A 23,495-nucleotide genomic window follows, 5' to 3' on the forward strand; every position below is an offset into this window, starting at 1 on the left:
ACAGTAGCCTTAGTTGGCAGCATGAAAAAAACTACATAAAAAACTGATGAAGCTTCTGGGTGTAGAATTAAAGCACCTTCAAATGACTGTTGTGAAAAGTTTTTCACAGAACTCTTGTGCAGCCCTGTGAAAAACTAAGTACCCTCACTGTTGCCACAGGGAGGGTAAGTAGCAGCCAGGCACTGACAATTAAAACATTTGATTAACTGGTTAACAGCAATTTATAAGAATAGAATTTTGTCAGTGCACTCGTCTGGAGCATTTACGTATGTGTTAACACAGTACCACAAAACCTAAGAGCTACAGTGGCTTGCAAAAGTATTCGGCCCCCTTGAACTTTCCCACATTTTGTCACATTACAGCCACAAACATGAATCAATTTTATTGGAATTCCAGGTGAAAGACCAACACAAAGTGGTGTACACGTGAGAAGTGGAACGAAAATCATACATGATTCCAAATATTTTTTACAAATAAATAACTGCAAAGTGGGGTGTGCGTAATTATTCAGCCCCCTTTGGTCTGAGTGCAGTCAGTTGCCCATAGACATTGCCTGATGAGTGCTAATGACTGAATAGAGTGCACCTGTGTGTAATCTAATGTCAGTACAAATACAGCTGCTCTGTGACGGCCTCAGAGGTTGTCTAAGAGAATATTGGGAGCAACAACACCATGAAGTCCAAAGAACACACCAGACAGGTCAGGGATAAAGTTATTGAGAAATTTAAAGCAGGCTTAGGCTACAAAAAGATTTCCCAAGCCTTGAACATCCCACGGAGCACTGTTCAAGCCATCATTCAGAAATGGAAGGAGTGTGGCACAACTGTAAACCTACCAAGACAAGGCCATCCACCTAAACCCACAGGCCGAACAAGGAGAGCACTGATCAGAAATGCAGCCAAGAGGCCCATGGTGACTCTGGACGAGCTGCAGAGATCTACAGCTCAGGTGGGGGAATCTGTCCATGGGACAACTATTAGTCGTGCTCTGCACAAAGTTGGCCTTTATGGAAGAGTGGCAAGAAGAAAGCCATTGTTAACAGAAAACCATGAGAAGTCCCGTTTGCAGGTTGCCACAAGCCATGTGGGGGACACAGCAAACATGTGGAAGAAGGTGCTCTGGTCAGATGAGACCAAAATGGAACTTTTTGGCCAAAATGCAAAACGCTATGTGTGGCGGAAAACTAACACTGCACATCACTCTGAACACACCATCCCCACTGTCAAATATGGTGGTGGCAGCATCATGCTCTGGGGGTGCTTCTCTTCAGCAGGGACAGGGAAGCTGGTCAGAGTTGATGGGAAGATGGATGGAGCCAAATATAGGGCAATCCTGGAAGAAAACCTCTTGGAGTCTGCAAAAGACTTGAGACTGGGGCGGAGGTTCACCTTCCAGCAGGACAACGACCCTAAACATAAAGCCAGGGCAACAATGGAATGGTTTAAAACAAAACATATCCATGTGTTAGAATGGCCCAGTCAAAGTCCAGATCTAAATCCAATCGAGAATCTGTGGCAAGATCTGAAAACTGCTGTTCACAAACGCTGTCCATCTAATCTGACTGAGCTGGAGCTGTTTTGCAAAGAAGAATGGGCAAGGATTTCAGTCTGTAGATGTGCAAAGCTGGTAGAGACATACCCTAAAAGACTGGCAGCTGTAATTGCAGCAAAAGGTGGTTCTACAAAGTATTGACTCAGGGGGCTGAATAATTACGCACACCCCACTTTTCAGTTATTTATTTGTAAAAAATGTTTGGAATCATGTTTGATTTTCATTCCACTTCTCACGTGTGCACCACTTTGTATTGGTCTTTCACCTGGAATTCCAATAACATTGATTCATGTTTGTGGCTGTAATGTGACAAAATGTGGAAAAGTTCAAGGGGGCCGAATACTTTTGCAAGACACTGTATATCTCAGACTCTACATGAGTTAAAATTTTAAGTGTTAAAGTTCATGACTGCACAATCAGGAAAGGACAGAACAAGAAGCATTCTCCTTGTAAGTAGGCTTTCCAGGAGAACGCCTCTTCTCTTGAACACGGCAGCATGGTGTAGATTTGCAAATTAACCACAAGACCTGTGGATGTCTTTTGGACAGATGAGACCAAAGTGGTGATGTTTGGCCATAATGCACAGTGCCATTGTTGGCGAAAATCAGTCACAACATATCAGCACCTCTAGCGCGAACACCTCACACAACCTTCAAGCACGGAGGTGGAATGGTGGTGATTTTGGCTTGTTTTGCAGCAACAGGTCCTGGGCACCTTACAGTCATTGAGTCAACCATGAACTCATCTGTATACCAAAGTATTTTGGATTCAAATGTTAGGCCATCTGTCCAACAGTTAAAGTTGACCCAAATATAGAAGCAACAGCTTAGACAACAGATTTGCTGAAAATGAAGAAAATCGAGGTGTTGTCATGACGCAGTCAAGGTCCAGACCAAATTTATTAAAATGTTGTGATGGCACCTCATTGGAGCAGCGCATACAGAAAATGAATACTTCAACTTATTGCTGCTGAAGTTGGCTCCAAAGAGTCCTGTAAAAACATTGTTTTTCATGTGACTGGTTTAAATTTGCAATGTTGGTCTCGAAGATAAACATAAACCAATGGGTGATCTCATCGTGACTACATCCATCTTTTATGTGCAGTCTACAACACACACATGGCTATACATGCAATAATGTATTTTGAGACACGGCTAGTCACTAATTGACTAATTTAACCTTTTTTTGGGGGGGGGGACTATTCAGCGTTAATCTGGTATTTGTTTCACTTATTTTCTGTGGTTTCTCTTCTCAAAACATCGTTATTATATCAACCAATTATTTAATTGTATAACCTTTTCACTTCACTTCAAGATTTCTTCACCTAAAACCAAGTGAGAGTCAATTAAGTGTCAGTGTAGTGCCACACTATATTTACATTTCCACATACACAGAAACAGTGTATCCATCTGACTTGTCTGTAGGTAAGCGGCCATACCAATCAGGTCCCAGCCAGAGGTCGACATGACAAACACAATAAGGCAGCAGATTCATCACCCTGTGCGCTCTGACAGTAATTGTCCTGTGTCCATGTCACGGTTCCACCTTGTTAAAAATACTAGGGATGCTCCTTTGACAGAGATGACATCGGCCCCAGTCACATACACTTAAGCCAGACACCTTCGCCATTTGTTATGACACACTTTCAATTTAACAAAAGGGCCCCACCGAAGATGAACAGTGCCCTACGTGGGAGGAGAAAGGCCGATGAATATAGGGCAGTGTGTGTGTGTGTAATTTAGTCTTTGGTAGATGAGGTGAGACATCTGGAGGGATTTTGTTTAATAAAAAGGCACATTTCGTCTTGTTGCTAAATGTGAATGTTAGCAGCACAAGGGCAAGCCAGACGTCCATCTCTGGAGAATACGGCGGTGCAGATCGATAGGTGGGATGTCAGATTGAATTGAGGTCACTCTTTGTCTCCCCAAAGAGGTCCCACTTACTGGCAAAATAAAGCGGGTATTAAGTTAAGAGTGTGGGGGGCGGTGGGAGTGGTCGGCTCGTATCTGTGACCCCTCTCTTGTCAGTGCGGTGAGGCTTTTTGTGCTGCAACATGTTCATTCTCTGTTGTCTGGAGGGAAGGTGAACATTTGACACCGAGAGAGTCTATTCTTTGAGGGATCAATAACCTGATGGATGTGGTGAGACTGCTGTTCCTCAGTTAGACCCGCCACCATAGTCGCTCTTAAAATGTTGACTCTTTTATTTTTTGCACATTTTTAGTTTGAGTAATGTGGCGGGCTGGTGGTGTGAGGCAAATGGAGTCACTGCAGTCTGGGGCTTTATTGATTAGTCAGTGGCGCAATCATTTGTTTGTCTGAAACCATTTCTAATATGTGTTTTAGTTATGTTAAGACGCCTACAATTAAAATACTAAAAGTTTGTTGTTTTCTTCTGCTACTCATTGCTACAGTAGCTATGGGTTTTTATGACTGCCCATACAATATAAATCAGTGTAAGGACTGGCTGAGTGGTGGAGGACACACACTTGGAGGCAGAAATGATCTTCGACTTGATTTATTTACAACTCTTACCAGACAAACAAAGCCATTCAGGGTGATTTTAAAAGGAAAAAAAACTAGAAAAGCTGAAAAGAACACAAGAAAATGAGCAATCAGACAAAAGTAAATCTAGACTTTGCCCATTGGATCTATCTTAAACTGTGTAGAAAACTGAATACATACCCCATGAATCCAACTATTGTATGCTGAAGTCCCTTCGTAAAGAATGCTAATATTGGAAACCTGGCATGTTGAAAGAGAAGTGACACTTACTGAGAAACCAGGGGACACTACACACTCATATGGATGTGACCTGTTAGCTCAATCATGTTACATTTAGTAATACTTTAAACTAGTAACTGATCCCACAAACTCATCAGTAAACTCTTTAGACCTCAGCTGCACAGGCCTAGAGACCAGTCAGTGACCTTCCTGGTAACCTTTGGTGAGATGTTGCAAAGGTTTCTGTATATTTGTGAGTGAAATCGGGTGCAAATAGGGTGCTGCACTAAATAACGTGTTGTGATTGCTTTGATTACTAGCAGATTGCTGTGGTCACTGAAAGTAATCCTTGTGTACTCCTAGTTCTGGTGTGGTTAAGGGAAGATAGCATCTGGGAAGGTATCTGCCATAAAATGTTTGCCAAAGCAAATATATAAATTACGGTATGAAGAGACGTTCGGTCAGGGTTTCAGGTTAACAACAACAGCCTCAGGTGTTGTTTGCCAACAGGGTGCCGGTGGAAACTGTGCTGCTGTTGGCCAAAAAGGGGGAGGGATATTGGGAGGCAGTGAAAAAGCAGAAAAGGCAGAAATGTGAGGTTAGAGGAGGGAATTAAAATGTAGGAACCATGACTGGCATAGTGAGAGAGATGACTAATATAATGGAATGTGGGGCAGGTATGGTGTTAAGGAGAGAAATGTGGACGAACAGTCAGTGGTGGATTTTGCTAAAAGAATGGAAATGGCTGTGGTAAACACATATTTCAAGAAGAGGAAGGGACATAGAGCAGCTTTAGGTGTTAGGCAAGTGTTACCAGATCACCGAAAAAGTACACCTGTGTTGCTGAGAGAACCTGCCCACAAGGTATTTGGTGCATCCTCTGGACAAAGAAAAGAAGACAAGGTGACTTCGTGGTGGAATGATGAAGTACAAGAAAGTATTCAAAGGAAGAAATAAAAATTTAAAAAGTGGTCTAGTCAGGGAGAAGAAAAAAGTAGACAGGATTACTGGGACGCCAGGCATATGGCAAAAAAGAGAAAGGTGGTATAAGTGACACTGGCCACTATGTATCAGTTGGCTAGACAGACGGAGAGATTGAGTTGGAAAGGATGTTGTAGTGATTAAGGATAGATATGGAAACGTACGAGCAAGTGAGGAGAGTGTGCTGAGAATGGGGAAGGAATACCTCGAGGAGCTCATCGATGAAAAGAAAATGACAGCGTGAGGAGGACGTGTGGAGGACAGTTAGTGAATAAGGAAATGCAGACGATTTGTAAGGAGGAAGTGAGGACAGCTATGAAGCAGCTATGAAACGCAGTTGGTCCAGATGACATACCTGTGCAGGTATGGGGATGCCTAGGCGAGAGCAGTGGGTGTTTTAACCAGGTTGGTTAATACAATTATGGAACATGAATAGAGAACATGCATACTGGTACTGATTTTCAAGAATTAGTGTGACGTGCAGAGCCGTAGTAACTATACAGGGATAAAGTTAATGAGCCATACCATGACGATGTGTCAAAGAGTTGTTGAGTATTTTGGAGAGAAAGTTAGAAAGATTAAGCTGAGATGGTTTGGATATGTGCAGAAGAGAGACAGTGGATATATTGGATGAAGGGTGTGGAACTTGGAGCTGTCAGGCAGGAGGAAAAGAGGAAGAAAACTTTCATTGATGTAGTAAAGGAGCAAAAGCAGAAGGCTGGTGTGAAAGAGCCTCCCTAAAGGGACCAGCTGAAAGAGGAAAAAGAAAATCTGTTAAGCCCTTTAACGACTTTCTTATTGTCCGCTTTTATGTCCCCCAACTATAGTATTTTGTTCAGTCGCATCAGTCTCATTGTGGCATCATCTGTAGCTAAAAGCTCTAAAAACCAAAATGACAAAGCGAGGGACAAGTGAGGATCGAAGCAGTTAGCATCTAAAGAGCTAGACTTTTCCCTGAGGAGGTACTTTAAGCTAGATGATAATTAAATAGAAGGTAAATACTGGACTAAATTTGTAAAAAAAAAAAGTTAAAGAAAAACAACTAAAAATTAAAGCTAACATTGTTTTATACATAACTTGACCTAATAATACAGCAGGGCTGTCTTGCATGTTCATTTTTACTTGTTCGGCTGCTATGTCACTAAAAAAAAGCTTTGACTTTTGTAACCTGTATTTTCACGGAGCTTGACAAATGCAGCTGAAAATCTCAACCACCAGTGTATGCTGTGTAAATGGTTTATGAGAACAAGACAAAGTCAAAGTTCATTTTTACTTTCATTAATTTCCTCACTTTTTCTGTCTTTCTATGATTTATATCTGCATGCATGAAAAGGGCCAGGCCCGAAACTCTTTACTGAGCACACCCTCCGGACACTTGATATACTGTGTAGAGCAACGCATCTCCAAAACTAATATTGTAATGAATTGGATCTGTGTCTACGTGTGTGGCCCTACAGTGGACTGTTTGTGAAGATGTCCCAAAAGCAATACCTCCATTTCCAGAATCAACAGACCCCGATTTAGCATTCTCAGATCCCCTGAAATGAAACGTTCATTTTTTTTCCACAACCATCATCTCCGGCAAAGCATTGCGAGGGAATTGGATCTGTCTCAGCACAACCCCTCTCCACTCAGATCTCATCAAGCGTGGGTTGGAGTCACCCCTCTCCCACGGAAATTGCTCTGAACGGCAGGAAAATGTACATCATTGAGGTGCCGACCAAAAATGGCTTCGGTCCCCTTCTCACACAGACAGCAGCCCCCCACTCAGCATTTGTCTTATAAATCCTTAAAAAGGGCCCTGACTCCAATGTATGGCAACACCATCAATATTGATGTGGGAGAAAGTTCTTCCAAAGCCGCCTCAGTCACAGAACATTAATATTGATAGTGTTGTGCACCAGCCCGGACGCTCGGTATGCCTCTAAAATGGTAATGGCATCTGGACCGAGGGTTAGAGGCCAATATCATTGCTGAATATGGACATAGCTGTTTAGCTGCAAGCAGGACAGGGGGCCATGCCAATCATTGCATCCTCTTCGTCAGCCTGACCAACCCAAGAAAGGTATGTCGAGGTTGCTGAGGAACTTTGACTTTTACTTCATTTGATTTTATTCTTCCAGTGAACTTTCACATCGTGGACAGGCCCTGTGGGATTATAGATATTTTTTCATAAGGGGGATTCAGTTAAGGTGTTGCATTATGACACAGGCATTGCCTGTGTCAGTGATTAATTTACTTTCTTTTCTTGTGGTGTGCTTCTAAAGCACACGTTACTATGCACATGTAGTGTTTAAAAGGAAACCAGTGCAAAAGTACTAATGGGCCGTTGAGGCTGGGTGTAAAACTGAATTAAGTGTCATAGAGACCAACATAGGATAGAATAGCTTTTTATTGTCATTGTACATGTACAATAAAATTGTGGGTGCTCCAGACCAGCTGTGCAGGAAATGTGAATTTAAAGCATTAAAATCAGCCTAGTATAAAAATGGTTTTTGGTTTTATGGATAGTTTCATCCTTCATAACAACTGTACAGTGGTTACATTTTTATTTCATTTTATTTTTTACACTAGTGCTGAGACAGGTAACTGTACCTGTTATCCTCGTATGCGCTGGCTATCTGCTAGGCCTTTTCTAATCCAGTTCCAGCTCCAAGCTGTTACTCTATTCATTAAGGCTGCTGTCCCTAAAATAATCAGAGGTCACTGTCGGCCTCCCTGGCTTTTTATTAGCACTATTCATGTGCAGCATTTCTTTAAGCTCAGTTTTTAAAACCTTATAATGCAACTGCAGCTTATACACTCACAGTTTGCCACCAAATATTTAAAAAGTTCAAAAAACAGAATCACTCTGAGGCTCACTATGATTTCAATGGGTACATGAAGCTCAGGTAGGATCAGGAATTTTTCATATGAGTCATTCAAACCACACAGCAGCATAATAATGACTAATCTTATGTTAAGGATGAATCGCTTCAGATGTTCTCTTGTCTGGAGTTTGGTCCATTTTCAGCATCTAGTCCAACTTCAATAACCCTACAAACATTGCTGCTGCTTATTTTTCTGTCTTCATTTATGTCCAAAGTGATAGCAGAACTGTATATTTTAGTTTTTTAGAAATCCCTCAATCAGAACATGGTTTGTCATCCATTTAGATGGAAACTACCGAGCTAACTACCTGCTAACTTCTAACTCCGTTAAATCTCGTAAATCCTCTACTACATGGATGCCTGGATGTTAAACTTTATTGTAACAGCTGGGAGAGCAGCCACACTGAACATTTTATTAGAGATGAAAGAATTTGAGCCATTTTAACTCTCAGTGATACCACAGTGTTTGTTTAAGTTTAAAAAATAAAAAAGACTTTGGACCCAAAAACTACTACTAATGAACTAATGCAACTGCAACTCCAGTCTAAGGCGTCTAGCTCCAAAAACCAAACACAGTATCAGTCAGAACACGAACGATGAGGCTTTAAAATGCAGAATACAGAAACTAGTGGGCAATTTTATGAGTTTTATGCCACTCTATCCTTTTTTTTTTTAGCATTTGAAGATGTAGACTGAATCATGAGAAATGTAGAGTGTATTTTCTTCAGGTTGAGCCATTCTAGGGGTCTAAAGTCATAACACTATGCCCTGGTTTTGGCAATTTGTGCTTTATTCTATTCTCCTTTATTTCAAGAATGTAGGAGTAGTTATGGCTTGGGAGAGCGGTCATTCTCAAGTCAGAAGGTTGGTAGTTCTATTTCTAGCTCATTCAGTCCTCGTGTCGAAGTGTCCTCGGGCAAAATACTGAAATTCCTGAAGTTTACTCCGTGTGTCACTGCATGTGTGTTGTATATAAAAAAGTGCTTTATGAATAGTTGAATGTGACTTGTGGTGTTTTTGTGGTTGACAACACTAGAAATGCTTTGTAGGGATGCAATATATTTTCCTTTATTGCTACTCACTAGACGACCCTCTGAAGAACATCTTACAGCAAGTACCTGATTTAATCATCCACTGCATGATTTTATCAAACTTAAATAATTGATAGACATGCTTTGTTTGCATGTGACTGCGTTTACCTGTGATGCATACTATTGAATATACTGTGCTTTTCATAATCAGAAATAGCCCATTGGCCCCAATGATATCATGGCTCCATGTTGTGTACTCTGCTTGTGCAAACATTAGATTATGCTGAGGTTGTTTTCTGGGTCAGTAAGTTAAATATTTCAGATGGTTTATTTTTAGCGCCGTCTGTTTCCACTTTGTGCATGCTCTGCACGTTTGCGTGTCCATGTGTATGTGTTGGTGCATCTCTTGCTCTGTCTGCAGGCTGCATTTGACCCAGTAAGTCATCTTCATGTGCCCCTGGGGTTTATCAATTGAGTGTTGTATGCAGAAACAGGCCATCACAATTAGTGGCCAAATAATTGTTAACACCTCTGATAGAGTACAGTGGGCTAACAGAACTCTTGGAACATCACATAGATCTGTAGAAAGGTGCTTGTATTTATTGTTGTTCTGTTGCTTTCACCAAACTAGTGCAATCACAACCCACCTCGGTATAAAATATCCAGTGTGCTTAAAGCAGTGGGGAAACCAAATCCCATTAGATCACTTGTACATGGCATTGAACTGTCATGGTGCAAAGAGGGCACTGTAATTGCTGCACAGACGAGTGGTCATTGAACTGTAAAAAGCAGGGAGGGTTTTCCACAGATTATGAAAAACAGAATGATTGGAAACTGCCCAGAGGCAGAGCTCCCATGATAATTTCTGACCTTACCATGTATGTGGAATCAATGCAGGGCTCTGTTGTTGACCTTAGCTGTTCTCTGCAACAAATACCGTTGCTATGTTTTGTAAAGACAGCCCTCCTACAGTAGCTCTCCTACTCCTTTCTTTTCTCTTCTTCAGCTAACCTTTCTCTGACTTTCTTTGGGTTTGTTGCTTTGATCTGTCTTACTTGAAACTTTGTGGAAATCAGGTTTTGTATCTCTCTGAAGTATATCTCTCTTATCTCTGTCCATTATATTGTTTTTTTTTTGTTGGTTTTTTTTTATGTATTTGCAGTGAAGGAAACTGTTTCTGTTGCTTAAAGTTCAGAGCAATGTATTGATTGTGTTTGAATATTACTTAAACTAAATGCCTAACAATTAGATTCTGCTATTTTATTTTTTATTACTGTACAACCTGAAAGAAAACACATAAATACAAAGGAAAAAATGTTTTGGAGCAGATTTAAATGCCGGAGAATGACTTGATTTAAGGGCTTTTTTAAAAACACTATGGAGTTAAGTATGACAACACTGTATATTTGCAAAAATGTTTTAATAGAAATGAGCATAAATATGTTTTTAAAGGGCAACAGAAAAAATGTCCCACATTTATTCTGGCAGTCTCAGCACAGGTAAACCTACATCATATTTTGTTTCTGTGACTTTATAACACTAACTGTGAAGTTGAAATAATCCTGGGTGTACATCTTAACCATTAACAATCTGAAATGAGCCATTTTAGCTCCTCTTGCTTTCAGGTCACCCTCCCTTTACACCAGCTTTCATCTCATTGGCTGTGCTTTACAAACAGAAGGATGAACAGCAGTTAGGTTTCCTGCTGTACTCACAGAGAGATTTGTGAGATACCTGAGATAGCTATGTTAGCAATATATTTATTCGCTCTTATCTGAGTTCATGCACATCTAAGAGTAGAAAGTAACTCTCTGAAACAAGCATTAAGAGCAGTCAAGCTTTTGGCTTCCAGGGATTTTTTATACATAGACTTAGCTCATTTTAAAGTTTAAATATCTTCCTTTGGCCATTTGTTACAAATTCAGTGAAATAAACTGATATCAAGGAACCTCAAATGAAGCTGTCTCTTCTTAAAAGCCCCGTTTCTAAAGTAGTTCTAGCTGAGCAGTTCTTCTGTGAATGGCCTTGCAGCCGTTCCAGGCGATGCCACAGGGCTCCATTGTGCCTCTGCCAAGCTGTGACAGAACCATGTCCAACTTCTCACCTGCAGCATTGTGCACCCGGAGAGCTCAGTGCAGAATAATTGGGAGCTGAGATTCCAGGACAAGTTTCTTTTTGTCCATTTTGTGGGAATTACTGACCCGGAAGTGTGAGGTCACAGCTGTGGTAATTGGTGTTGGGTGATGCAGCTGTGTGTATCTGTCCCTACATGTGTGTTTGTGTGTGTATACTTCCATCTGTGTACTATTTTTTCTACATTACACAGGGTGTGCATGCACAGTATTAGCAATGCAGACTTTTTTTTTCTTTAGATTGAGTCTTTCCCAGATTTGCTGCATCTGTCTTTAATCTGCAAAGATGGGAGCTGATTTTCTTTATGTGACATGCTACATTTTAAATTCAAGGAGAACCAGCAGCGAAGTAAATTTGTTCCACTAAATATGATGCGATGTACAACACAATCACTTCTTTATCCACTCAAAAGTGAACAGAATGATGAGAAATTAGCCTCTTAATTATGGGGAAAATCAAAAACAGTGCCTGGCTCTTTTCCAAACGGTGTCTTCTCCATCTGCGCTACTGAGTGTTACTCTGCATGAAGTCACACTCGCAGCAGTGAAGGACACTCCAGATTAAGGTTAAGGGTATAAATAAACAGGTACTGTGGGGCACGCTCGCTTACTATTCATCATGAGCAGGAAACAGTATACTATAGACATTCACGGACTCCTTGACTTTATTGTTATTCATTTTTCATGCTCATACATGTAGATTAAATGCAGGAATATACAGATAGGTGATAAAGAAAAAAACAACATAACAACATTTGGGGTTTCTTTAAATTTCTTGCACTGTAGAGTTAAATGAGTTGTTGTTCTGTACTTTTAAACAATTTAAACTTAACCTCATCCTTAATTCTTTATTGTACATTTTTTTTTTCCTACACTAGTTTGATTTTGTCAGCACTGGCTGGATATTTGTTCACACTAGTTTGGCAGTCTTTTTTATGAAATAGTGGCATTTTCTCCGACTGCATCCAATAAAAGACATACTAGTGATGCACTAGTGTCACCAAAATCCCAGCTTGTTACCTCTAGTGGCCTTGTTATACTATTAGCACCCTACCACCCTGTGGTACCTGATGCCGTTTAAAAATAAGTAGACAAAAGTCAATAATCTCCATGATTTGCATGTAAGCAGCTTTAACATACATGTAACACATTGTAAAGTTGACTTTTTAATAGTCATGCATTGTTAGCATTCAGTTATTGGCTTCCTCACCTCCTTATAATTATATATGATTGGATTTCTTGGCACATTACTGCCACAAACTGTCAGTCTGAGGAACAGCACAAGGCCAACATCAGGACTGGGATCATGTTGTGTTCTGGTCTCATTATGTTTGGTACAAAGAAAACAGAGATTGTCCTTGCAAAAACATTGTTTCATGACATTACCAAGAATCAAAAGGTTTATAGAATACCTTTAAATACCTATAATTTCCACACTTTGGCAGAGTTTGAAAATTGATCCTTGAAGACGCTGCAGCCAGCTTTATTAACTATTTGGCATAAGATGGCCAAAATCCCTGCTTGAGGAACTGGTGCTTCACATCTGTAAAAGAGAAAATGGGGCCAAAGTCACATCATACAACAAAAAAAGATGAAATATACATAGACATATTCCATATGATGAACAGAAGAATTAATAATTATGGTGATTTATGTGTTAAATCTACACAAGTCAGAAAGTGTATAGATGGATTAGTGAAGTTTTCTATGAGAGCTGCATAGCTTTAACACAGTGGAGAGGTGGGTGGGCAGAGACAATCTCAAACTGGCCTCTCTCTGGGCCCCAAAGCATGGGACACGCTGGTTCTATAGGTGCATGTGTACCACTGATGATACTGCTAAAGGTCTGTAGGTCTGGAAACAGACCACAAATCAACAGTAGGGCAAGTAGAAGCTGTCAACAAAAATTATACACATGCAATTGAAGCCATCTGTTAGCATAAAAATGTTGCTTGATGATGGAAACTTCTTGGACCTGGACGCAGTGACCCCTCTTTGGCCCTGGAGGTGAAACCCCATCCCAGGTCAGGATAGCTGGTGCTGACACCAGCCTCCCCCCGTCAGTCTACATGTAGCCTGGGTGTTCACTGCCTGGTCGCCTCAGCAGTTGCTTGCATTATTGCAGCTTCGGGACGCCACCACCTGTCATGACCTAGGGGAAGACTAACTACCACTTTATTTTTAATTTCTACATTTTGCCTCTAAACAAGCATCTCACTATATGAGTGAGGCTCTAGAGATGTTTACAGTAAAAATCTGATTTTACTTGACTCAAAAAGATCTGTTCAAAATCCTGTACTGAGAAAAAAACACATGATTTTCTAGGTATAGACTAATCCACTTTACATTATGGGATCAGGGTTTAACAGGGGGTATTGACCCGTGGATGGGTCAGTTTACCTCGAGCTGTCAACAGAGTTCAGTCCCAGGTCACTGCCACTGACAGACAATCTCTGTGCTCTGTAAAGTAATAATGGAAAAAATGCCCAAACTATCATGTCATACAATGATAAATATCTTTATATGAAGCATACATGCACATGGGTGAAACTTAAAGAAAAAAAAAATCTTGCATAAACTGATTGGCCACCGCTCCCAGGGCAGTTTCAGTGCACGCTGACTTTAAATCTTTACTGGAGGGATAAATCTCCATTATTCCAAAAGACACTCATTCATTTGATTTTTGATGGTGTTGATGGCTGAGACAACTGTCACCTGGTGAAATGTGGTTACTGTAAAAGCCAAAGTATACATTTGTCATTATATTAACACTCATTAATGATAAAATTATTTATCCTGAAAGAAACCACTTTTGGAAAGGTTTCATCACATGATAAATCTGACCAGCCAAAACTATTTAATTTTGATCTGCAGTGACCCTTCCCCGTGCTGTAGAAGTGGGCAATTAATTTCCCCACAGAGCTGCAAGTACATGTTGGTATATGTTTTTCCTTTATTTTGACACCTATCTGCATATTACAGCTGCATCATGTTAAAATGTGGGGATTAAGAGCAGTGTTTCTAAAGGCTGAGGTACTCACAACATGGTGCCAAAAAACCTGTAACAAAAGAAAAACAAGGTAATTTTCTGCAGCAGAACCATCATGATTACACCGAAGACAGAAAGGAAGAGGGATACTGATGTAGCACGCTCATGTTAATGGACATAATACATTACACAAAGGATATTACGCATGACTGGCAATTTGAAAAGGGCATAATGTTGCGCAGTCAGAGGTTTTCAGCCTAGTGCAGTTCACAAAACATAGAAAAAGCTTGAAAATATAGGATTTATAGTTTTGTTTTGTTTTTTCGTGGATTCTGGGATTAATTCAGTTAAAATATTCATGATATGGTGCATAATCAAAAACACTTTGATATTGGTATTGTAGCCTGTGGATCCACCGGGCATTTTCCCGGTGGACTGACAAACTTTTGGGCCATTGGCCCGGCCTGAAGGACTGCTGTGAACCGGCTGTACAAGCACAGCAGCTCGTTGGCTCATTTTCATTACTGACACTGGATTCTCCAATCAGATCTCTTAATGCGAACGGCCCTACCCTGCCTTCACTGTGCACTCACACAGGTTGCAATAAAGGTTTAATGTGGAAGAAGGTGGAGCTGAAAAACTGAGAAAAAAAACAATAAAAACTAAAAATAGATTCAGCAAAATGTGTCAGATTAACAGACATGTTAGCTGTAGTACCAACAACAACTAGTAACCTCACAGTCATAGAAGGCTGCTGCTGCTGGCACCAGCTGTGGAGAAGAGAGGAAGAGACAGGAAGATGAAATTAACGCAGTACGAAAATAGATGAAGGGACATAATTAGGAAGGGAGAGAGTCAAGAATTCAGGTAAAATGAGCCACTGCTAATAGCAAAAGTGTAGCTTTTAATTATTGTCACATGCTGCAGTGCAACTAAGAAATAACATGAACCAAACAACTGTACCAACCTGAGTAAAACCTGTTTCAATATGTATAATCAAACAAAATGAAATATATACATAACTTGTGTATGCATTATATCTATCTATATAGCATTTAAGGTGGGTTGCCTGGACGGAAAATGCCAGGGCCGATTCCTGCCCAGTTCGGCCCTGTATGGCTCTGACACACACTGTCAGTCTATAAACAACAGGGTCTCCCAGCCATACCTCCAGAGATGGCTCGGTGACCTTTTCACATACAATGTGTGTAGTCGCACAAGTAACACAACTTGTTCTGGCAGAACTCTGTGATGGCCTCCAGGCTGGACACCAGCATGAGGTCCATGTGTGACACACACACACACACACACAAACACACAGACATGCTGTCACTGTCATCTCTGCATCTCTGCATCTCTGGCTGACACACTCTGTGACCTTAGAGGAGACCAATGTTAATGCAAACGACAAGAGATCAATGACAAACACAACTGTCTTAATAATAACCATGAGTCTGAAATGCAAAATATCCTTATGCCTATTAGATTTAACTAATATAATGTAATCTACGGTTGTCTAGACCACACAAACCTTTACATGTGTTTAATTAGCTTTGAAATATTGTTGACAAATGTGTGCTATGCTTCTATCTTGAGAACGCAGCCACAATAATCATTTTGAATTGTTAGGTTTTTATTTTTGTTACTGTAAATGTGTCGATAGCAGTAATGTTGTCTGCAAGTGTTATTGCACATCTTAGATTTATTTCTCCACTGTGGAGAAATATGTTATAAAAAGCTATAAAAGCTATAAAAATTATGTCTCATTCCTGGTGGACTCTTGTTGCCCATCCTATGTTTGTTTAATGGATGTTTATGTATTTTTGACTTCCTTAAAATTCATAAAATCAATCTTGCAGGCTGACAGAAAAGGTGAGTACGCCAGGAAAACAGCTGACTCAGACTTGTCTGCAACAAAAGCAGGACAAAAAGCAACATTTTAAAAACAGGTGGCTGGGAATGCAGTTATTTTAAGCTCTTGCACTCTGAGTGCTGTATTTGTGCATTGTGCGGAGCTAATGTTAGACTTCTCTGTTTCATGGGTAGATGTTGAGATGGCAAATACTAGAAAGCTGAAAACGCTCAGCGCTCAGCCATAAAAGCTATAAACATAAAGAGTTCTGAGACATTTTACTGAGCGTGAAAGCCCATCATTGTCTTTTGATTTTGCTGCAGAGCTGACCTTATCTGAAACAGCTGGTATGAAGATTAGTTAGTCCTACCCCCGGTTTGGTTAGTCTTACAGTGATGGCACACAGATAGGATAAAGCCTTGATCGCCATTGGATTATTAAGGTTTAAATTCCAGACAGTTTTTTTTTTGCCCACAGGGATATTAATTCAGATAAAATTAACGGGTTTTTTTACAAAATAATTTTAAGACTAATCTGCCAAACCGATCTTGTTCTGATTGCCTTTCTTCCTTTTTATCTCCTTTCGAAACACTTTGCTGTGCTGCTGAGAGTTATTATTCAAATACACTTGCACTGCCTCTGCACTATAACCAAGGACATTATTTCTGCCTCTGGAACAGCTCTGCCTCTGAGAAATGTTTGTATAACTGAGATGCCAGTCTGCCCTTCGACAGCCACCATCAGGATGCCCTTGACCCCCCAGCTGCTCAACTGGAGCTGGACACCAGCCCACAGTCGTGCACTGTAGTTGTACCGAGTAGCTCCCTGGAGTGAATTTGTGTAAATGTACCACTGCCAGGTATAGTGGTCTTTAAAATGAGCATGCATGCTTGAGAAAGCTGTTCTCTGGGTAAGGGTTGAACTTGAATTACCATTTCCTTTTAAGGTCCATTTGTTGGAATATATACCTCCACTTTCGTCCTCGAGTTGAACCTCCGGGATATAAAATCGGTCATTAGAGGAAAGTCTTATTTTGCCAGTCAGCTGAATACAAAAGTCAGGTTACTTCTTGTTTCAGAGAGTAAGGTGAGTCACTTGTATGCTGTAAGAGGAGCCTTTTGATGTATTGCCACATTTTCTTAAAGTTTGCTGTCTGTCAAACAGAGAAAGAGAACATACCACAGAATAATTTTAATTCAAAATATTCAAATCAAAATTATTTATTATTTATATATTTCTCCTGTACTTCTTATCTAATGTAGCACCAGCATTAAACATCAACGATCTGAAAATGGTGGGAAAGAAGATGTAGTATTATTTGTACATATTTGTACATATCAGTTTTAATTAAGTAGCAAAAATCTGATGCAGAATGTAATTTTTACATGTGTTAAAATGCTACCAACATGTTTTAATCGAGGAAAACAGAAGGTTGTTTTCTACCCTGAGCTATATTCATCACTCCTCTTCCTCCCTGTCTCTGTCTGTCTGTCTGTGTGCTGGGCAGAAGACAGAAGTGGGATCATTATATGGTGTGGTGGCCTGTCCGTGACCCCACAGTGGAGTGCTGTGCCCTACTGGGTGTGCCACGGGGGGTGGTGGTTAAAGAGCCAACGCAACCTCTGAGATGTCTGGTGGAGTGTTATGTTATATGTGCAAAAATGTGCGTGTGTACTTTTTTTTGTTTACCTGTACATTTGTGCATGTGGATCACACGTCTTTACGTTCAGTGTATTACTTTTCTACATGATCACAAAGCCCTATGGAATAACATGTACCAGCTAAAAAAAAGGCATGCAGGGTGAAGGTCACGGCTAACGTGCGTGCAGTGAGGATCAATATGTGGGTGTTTGGGGTTGTTTTTGTGCCTGTGTGCAAATTAAGTGGCACTGGAATAGTTTTAAGTGGATTTGTTTACGCTACAATGATGATGAGGATAGAATTATTGTTGGGTAACACTGTAAAGTGTGTGCGCTTATTGTTAGCTTGTACAGGATGTGTGTGACTGTTGTGTTGTGTGTGTCTGAGTGAGCATCATTCTGTGGGCTAGCTGCCGCAGTTTGTAGCTCCCAGGGAGATCTGTGATCCTCAAGTTTAGGGTTCATCTTCAGTTCAGAGAGAGGTTCAACTGCCGGTCAGCGGGCCACTGTTAAAGCTCATTCTCTCTCTCTGCTTTGATTCCCTAATACCAACACCCCCACCACCCCCACCACCACCACCACCACCACATACTTTCTCTCTCCCTTTCTGTACATACAGCTCTCTATTTTATTCAAATTCTCCCCCTCTCTGTTTCTCTTATCTGATAATTTGCCTTCTGTTTGACCCAGGTTGAGGGCCAATCAGGGGGCAAACTAGCTCAACAAAAAAAAGATGATGCATTTTGTTAGGCTACCTTCTTAGCTTAGATCCTAAATGCTGCCAGTTTGCTTCATAATGTGATAGTCCAGATTTGCCTCATCTTAATATACAAAAAGAACATGATGGCAAATATGGCTCTTTAAGAAACAGCAAATATGTGCGGGTCTCATGCACAAAGTCCTTCACTGCCAAGTTATTTGGTAAATTAAGTGTATCTGTTCATGCCTTAACATGTTTTCACTCTGACTTGCCCTTTTCGGTACATAAAGCATAAGCATAAAAGCAAAGTGCTTTTCACCGAAAGCCAAAGGTTTTGATTTGTTGGCTTGAATTGACTCAGCATTAATCCTTTTTTTCAGGTCATTTATCCACATCATACAAATGAACCTGAAAGCTTTTGTTTTGGTTTTGTGATTGGAATTTTGATGAGGACATACAGTCCTTTTCTGCTTCACTAACATGTGCCGTGAGCCCGATGACCGTTATGTCTGCAAAATTTAATCAGAAACCCCTTTGTCTCTCATTACAGGAGCTGACCTCAAACAAAGTGCAGCTGAGAGTGTTGAGACTCGATTTGTGGGCTGAGCCACGTAAAGTGGCTGACCGGAGCTGGCTCACAAGATTAAACAAATGGAGCAAATCACTTTAAAATGCTGCAAAACATTAAAATCTATTCAACTATGTGTTCTCTACTTATCTCTACTGATTCTATTTTTCACTTTGCAGGGTGTGCTTTGTTGGTGTCAGAAGCTAAACAGGTGTTGCCCTTGTTGACTTTATCCTGAACGGTAAAACAGACTGGTTTTCACCTATTTCTCCTCTTGATGTTAACGCAGCTTCTGCCCAAATGCAACTGCTCTATGTGCAATAACCAGCTTCATTATTTCACAGCAGCTGTTTCCAGTCTGAGCAAAAATGTTCGGACAAATGCCGTTATCTCAGACCTGAACACAGAATAAAGATTTAATCAAGGCTATTGTTCCAAAGCATATAACATGAGAGCACTTACAGAACAGGACCCAATTAAATCATTTTAATTGGTCAGGTGTTTTAGAGATTACTTAAGACAGATGACCTAAGTGCGTTTGAATGCAAAGCCTTTTGGAGATTATCTATTATGTCCTGACATTTAACCTGTCATCTGGCCTTTTCTTTTGGACAAATTGAGCTCCACTATGTTGCTCTTGGGTGAATTTTATCACCACCCCTGCAGCTGAAAAAGTACTCAGTGAAGAACAAAAAGGAAAATCTAAATTATGTGTGTACATTTCTCTTGTCAGTAGAAATGCCTTCCTTCTCTTGAATAGAAGACAACTAGAGGTCTCTTCTGGTGCTTAACAAGTTTACTAAAAAAATCCAAAACCTTTGTTGTGAGCAAATTTGCATGGGAACTATTTCCTTTCTATTGAACTACACCTGCCAAAATACAGAGGTTCAGAGGTCCCTGGTTGTGACAAGATGTTTTAGAAATGTTTCACTGACGCTTTGAGCGCAATTTAGGTGCATTATATTCAAAACTCATTTATATCCCTGCCACCCCCAGTTTTTGCCTTTTGAGAAAGGCCAGTTCTGTTTCAGCTTCAGCAAATCACAGCTAGTATCACAGCCAGTATCACAGCCAGTGTCACAGCGGGCTTTGCCATTACATACAGTGCATATTTGCTTGCTGTGCTCACCCTTCACCTCACCTCTCCACCCCCCCTCCCTCCTGCTTTTCTGCCCTGATGTGGCCTGGCTTGTTAAACCAGCCCACTGGCTTTCATCCAAGAGGGATAATGCCAGATTGAAGGGGTGAGAGGCAGGGTAAGAGTTTACCACATGATACAGCCAAGATGTGACAATGGACAAAACAAACCCAGTCTCACATTATTGGCTTAGTTAAGATGAGATGCTGGACTCTTAATGCAGTGCACTGTGGCACTAGTGTGCAAAACAAAGAGGAAATCATACATAATATTCAATACATTGGTTTATTTTCAAAGGTAAGATATACAAACAACAACAATAACAATGCCCACCAAAATATAATATAAATGTTGGTCGGAGTTTGAGTTGATAATTTTGAATTTTAATGAAGCATAACATTACATCAGCCAGGGCAAAAAGTCATCACAAACCAGCTGATTTTCATCATCAGCTGACGGCTCAGCTACACATTCATTTAGCGACCTAAATGCTAACATTTGGCATTGGTTCAACTTAAGTCGCTTTAATCTGCAAACTGCTTTGCAACCCACACCCACAAGCTAGTTCTGACTTAATGTCAGCTACACCACTGATCATTGATGTTTGCTTTACTCTTTGCTCTTGCTGCAAACGATTTTTAAAATTCTGTCATGTTTTTTAAAAATTAAAAAAAAAAAGATTAGTGATAAATTATTTTATGATAATTGTGCGGGTAGACATGAAAACTTTATAGGGAGGTTTTTTTAAACATATATTTTTAGTTCAGAATGAATATTTCAGATTTTTAGGCATGCAGATTTTAGACAACATGCAAACATTATTCCAAGTCATTAATTTGACCACCTCTATGCACAGGCAGCATTTTGTGGGGTTGGATCAAACTATGGGCTCAGCATTGGCACCTGGCAATGGCGTTGAAGCCATCTTATCAGAGCCCAACCTCTGCTGCCTCTGCTCTTTGGCTCCCACCGTGATATCGTATTGCTGAGTCTCACTTTGCATGAGAAATCGAAGTGCCGTCCTGTTCTTTATGGCTGCTGCCCGCGACCTTTTTCAGCCCAGCGAATTAACCTAGAGGCGTATCAGCTGCGCTGGCCCTTTTCTCCTACAGCCCGTCCTATTAACTGAGTGAGCTGCACGGTGAGGGTCATACTTAAGTAACCTTATCTTGTAATTGGGTTCAAGGTTAAGTGACCCTGGAGCATGGAGGTCTGGGGGTTAAGGTCACAATGTCAGGCAGAAGGGGGAACTTTTAATCACTGATGGGGCTCCAAATCAAGACCCGGGCTTCTGCTATCTGGGTAGGCCTGACCTGCCACCCCCGTCCCCTCAAGCCTCACCCTCACTCACCCATATCCCACACAAAGATGTCCATGCACACTGGAACAGGATGGGGTTTAGGGGGTCGCACAGAGCAGTTGCCAGGCAACCCATATTTAAACCAAGGTCTCACAAGCTTTTAACCTTAGCGCAAATCGATATAGACAGCAATTGGTCTAATATTCATCGAGCAGATGGGAAAATTAGGTGCAAGTCTGCCTGCAGGAGAGGAGACATGCTGTCCATCCGACGGTCACTGCATCGTTCAGTACACTCAAACTGAATGTTTCTGCAGCGAATGAAAAGTTTGGAAAGGATGACAACATGAAGTAGATGTGACATGCTTTTTACTGATGTGGCATCTCATCGGGTTATTGCACTTTCTCCTATATTGTATTTCTCACATATTGTCTTTCTTTTCATCATGCATATGACTTTTCTTACATCACCCCTTGTTTCTCCCTCTTCTCTGCTGTTACAGCCTCATTCATTTTGTATTTCAGCTTTCCTGTTGAGATTCTATGAGATATCCAAGTTGTTCTTTTTTTCTCTAGGTGAAATTTAGCTCTTTGACAAAATTTCAAAAAGGATTAGCAATAAATCTGAGACTAATTAATATCTAAAACCCCCCCTCGTTTTTATGTGTTTTTGTTTTCAGGTTCATTCTGCAAAATTGCTTTGTGAGTATCAGTCAACTGCTCTCTATACAACATTTCACAGCTGTCTTTAAATTTTTCTCAACCACACACTCGTCACTCCTTCCCTCCCATACCTCTCACTCCCTGTCTTTTAAAAAAGGAGATGGATGACCACTGGTGGAGGGGTTCATGCAGCGTGACCCACAGACCTATCCATTGCCAAGGGCGAGGAAATCGCCCAGATTAAAGAGCTTGTAAATAATGGCCCATAAACATCTGCCTGTTAGTTTGGCCAATCCATCTCCGTCTTCCATCTGGTCCTCTCTTTCTCTCACACTCTCCCGCTTTTGATTTAATCACTGCGAATGGTCCACAGGGCAAATGCATCATCAGACCAAAGTCAGTCATATTCCAGTACAAACAAACACTGAGACTGACCCTGGGGTCAGGTACAGTTCACATCCCCACCAGTCAATGCACCCGTGATTCAGCCCAAAGATAACAACACAGAGGATTAGCTTTGTTTTCTTTCCTGTGTATGTTGTTTTGTTAGAATAGCTCATATGGTAAACGTGGATGCATGTATGTATTTATGTGCAACTAATTATTTCTGCATGATTACAGTTATTTTTTAGTCCGCCCTACTCTTTGCCAAACCTTGACTGGAGGCCTTGTTAACAGGGTTTCATTAGAACCCCACCCTAATTAGTAATTAGGTATTGTTAATGTCTGGATCCCAACATCTGCCTCAAGGACTGACCACTTCACTCTCAGTTCACGATGCAATCTGGCTCGAGCTGTGTGAATAAATCCCCAGCACAGATATTAACTACCTCAGATGTGGCCCAACTGCAGGTGGCAAATTAGACCAAACAAAGGGCAGATTGCCCACGGACTGAGGCTGCGTTCCAGCCGAAAAGCCCAGTAAATGCTTTGCCTTTCTGTTGCATACAAGTTCTGAACAGTTTCCCAGCTGATTCAAACATTGTGTTTTGTATTTTTGTTCAGCAGGGACTATGTCAAAACAGACGCAAAACACCAACAGCAATTTGAATTTGATTGTCCAATCTTTATTGGACTGGTAAACAGCTCCTTGTGGTTCGTGTACACTAACAACAGTTGCAAAGGCCATTGATGCTTTAACAAATAAGTCAGCGAGGTTCACATTATACTGAGCATTTGATTTTGTTTACAGATGTGCCAGTGGGTCTGTTGGGTTGTACTAAGCACACCACTGACCTAAATGCCAAGGCAATGCTTGGATGTTACAACAATGACAATGATAACATGCTAATCTTTAGCAGGTGTTACATATTTTGGTTTATGGTTTTCTAACATCTGCTGTCTAACACGTAACACAG

General features: G+C 40.7%; 1 long non-coding RNA gene across 1 annotated transcript; it reads left to right on the forward strand.

Annotated features, from left to right (window-relative positions):
- The first annotated feature begins 3,606 nt into the window (after positions 1-3,606).
- Positions 3,607-19,118, forward strand: LOC112848167 (uncharacterized). The gene is made up of 3 exons (XR_003222127.1): positions 3,607-3,692; positions 17,637-17,792; positions 19,020-19,118. It is a non-coding gene; the product is annotated as an uncharacterized LOC112848167 (long non-coding RNA).
- Positions 19,119-23,495: the final 4,377 nt, after the last annotated feature.

The sequence above is a fragment of the Oreochromis niloticus genome, linkage group LG11, assembly GCF_001858045.2.
Source record: "Oreochromis niloticus isolate F11D_XX linkage group LG11, O_niloticus_UMD_NMBU, whole genome shotgun sequence".
NCBI lineage: Eukaryota > Metazoa > Chordata > Actinopteri > Cichliformes > Cichlidae > Oreochromis > Oreochromis niloticus.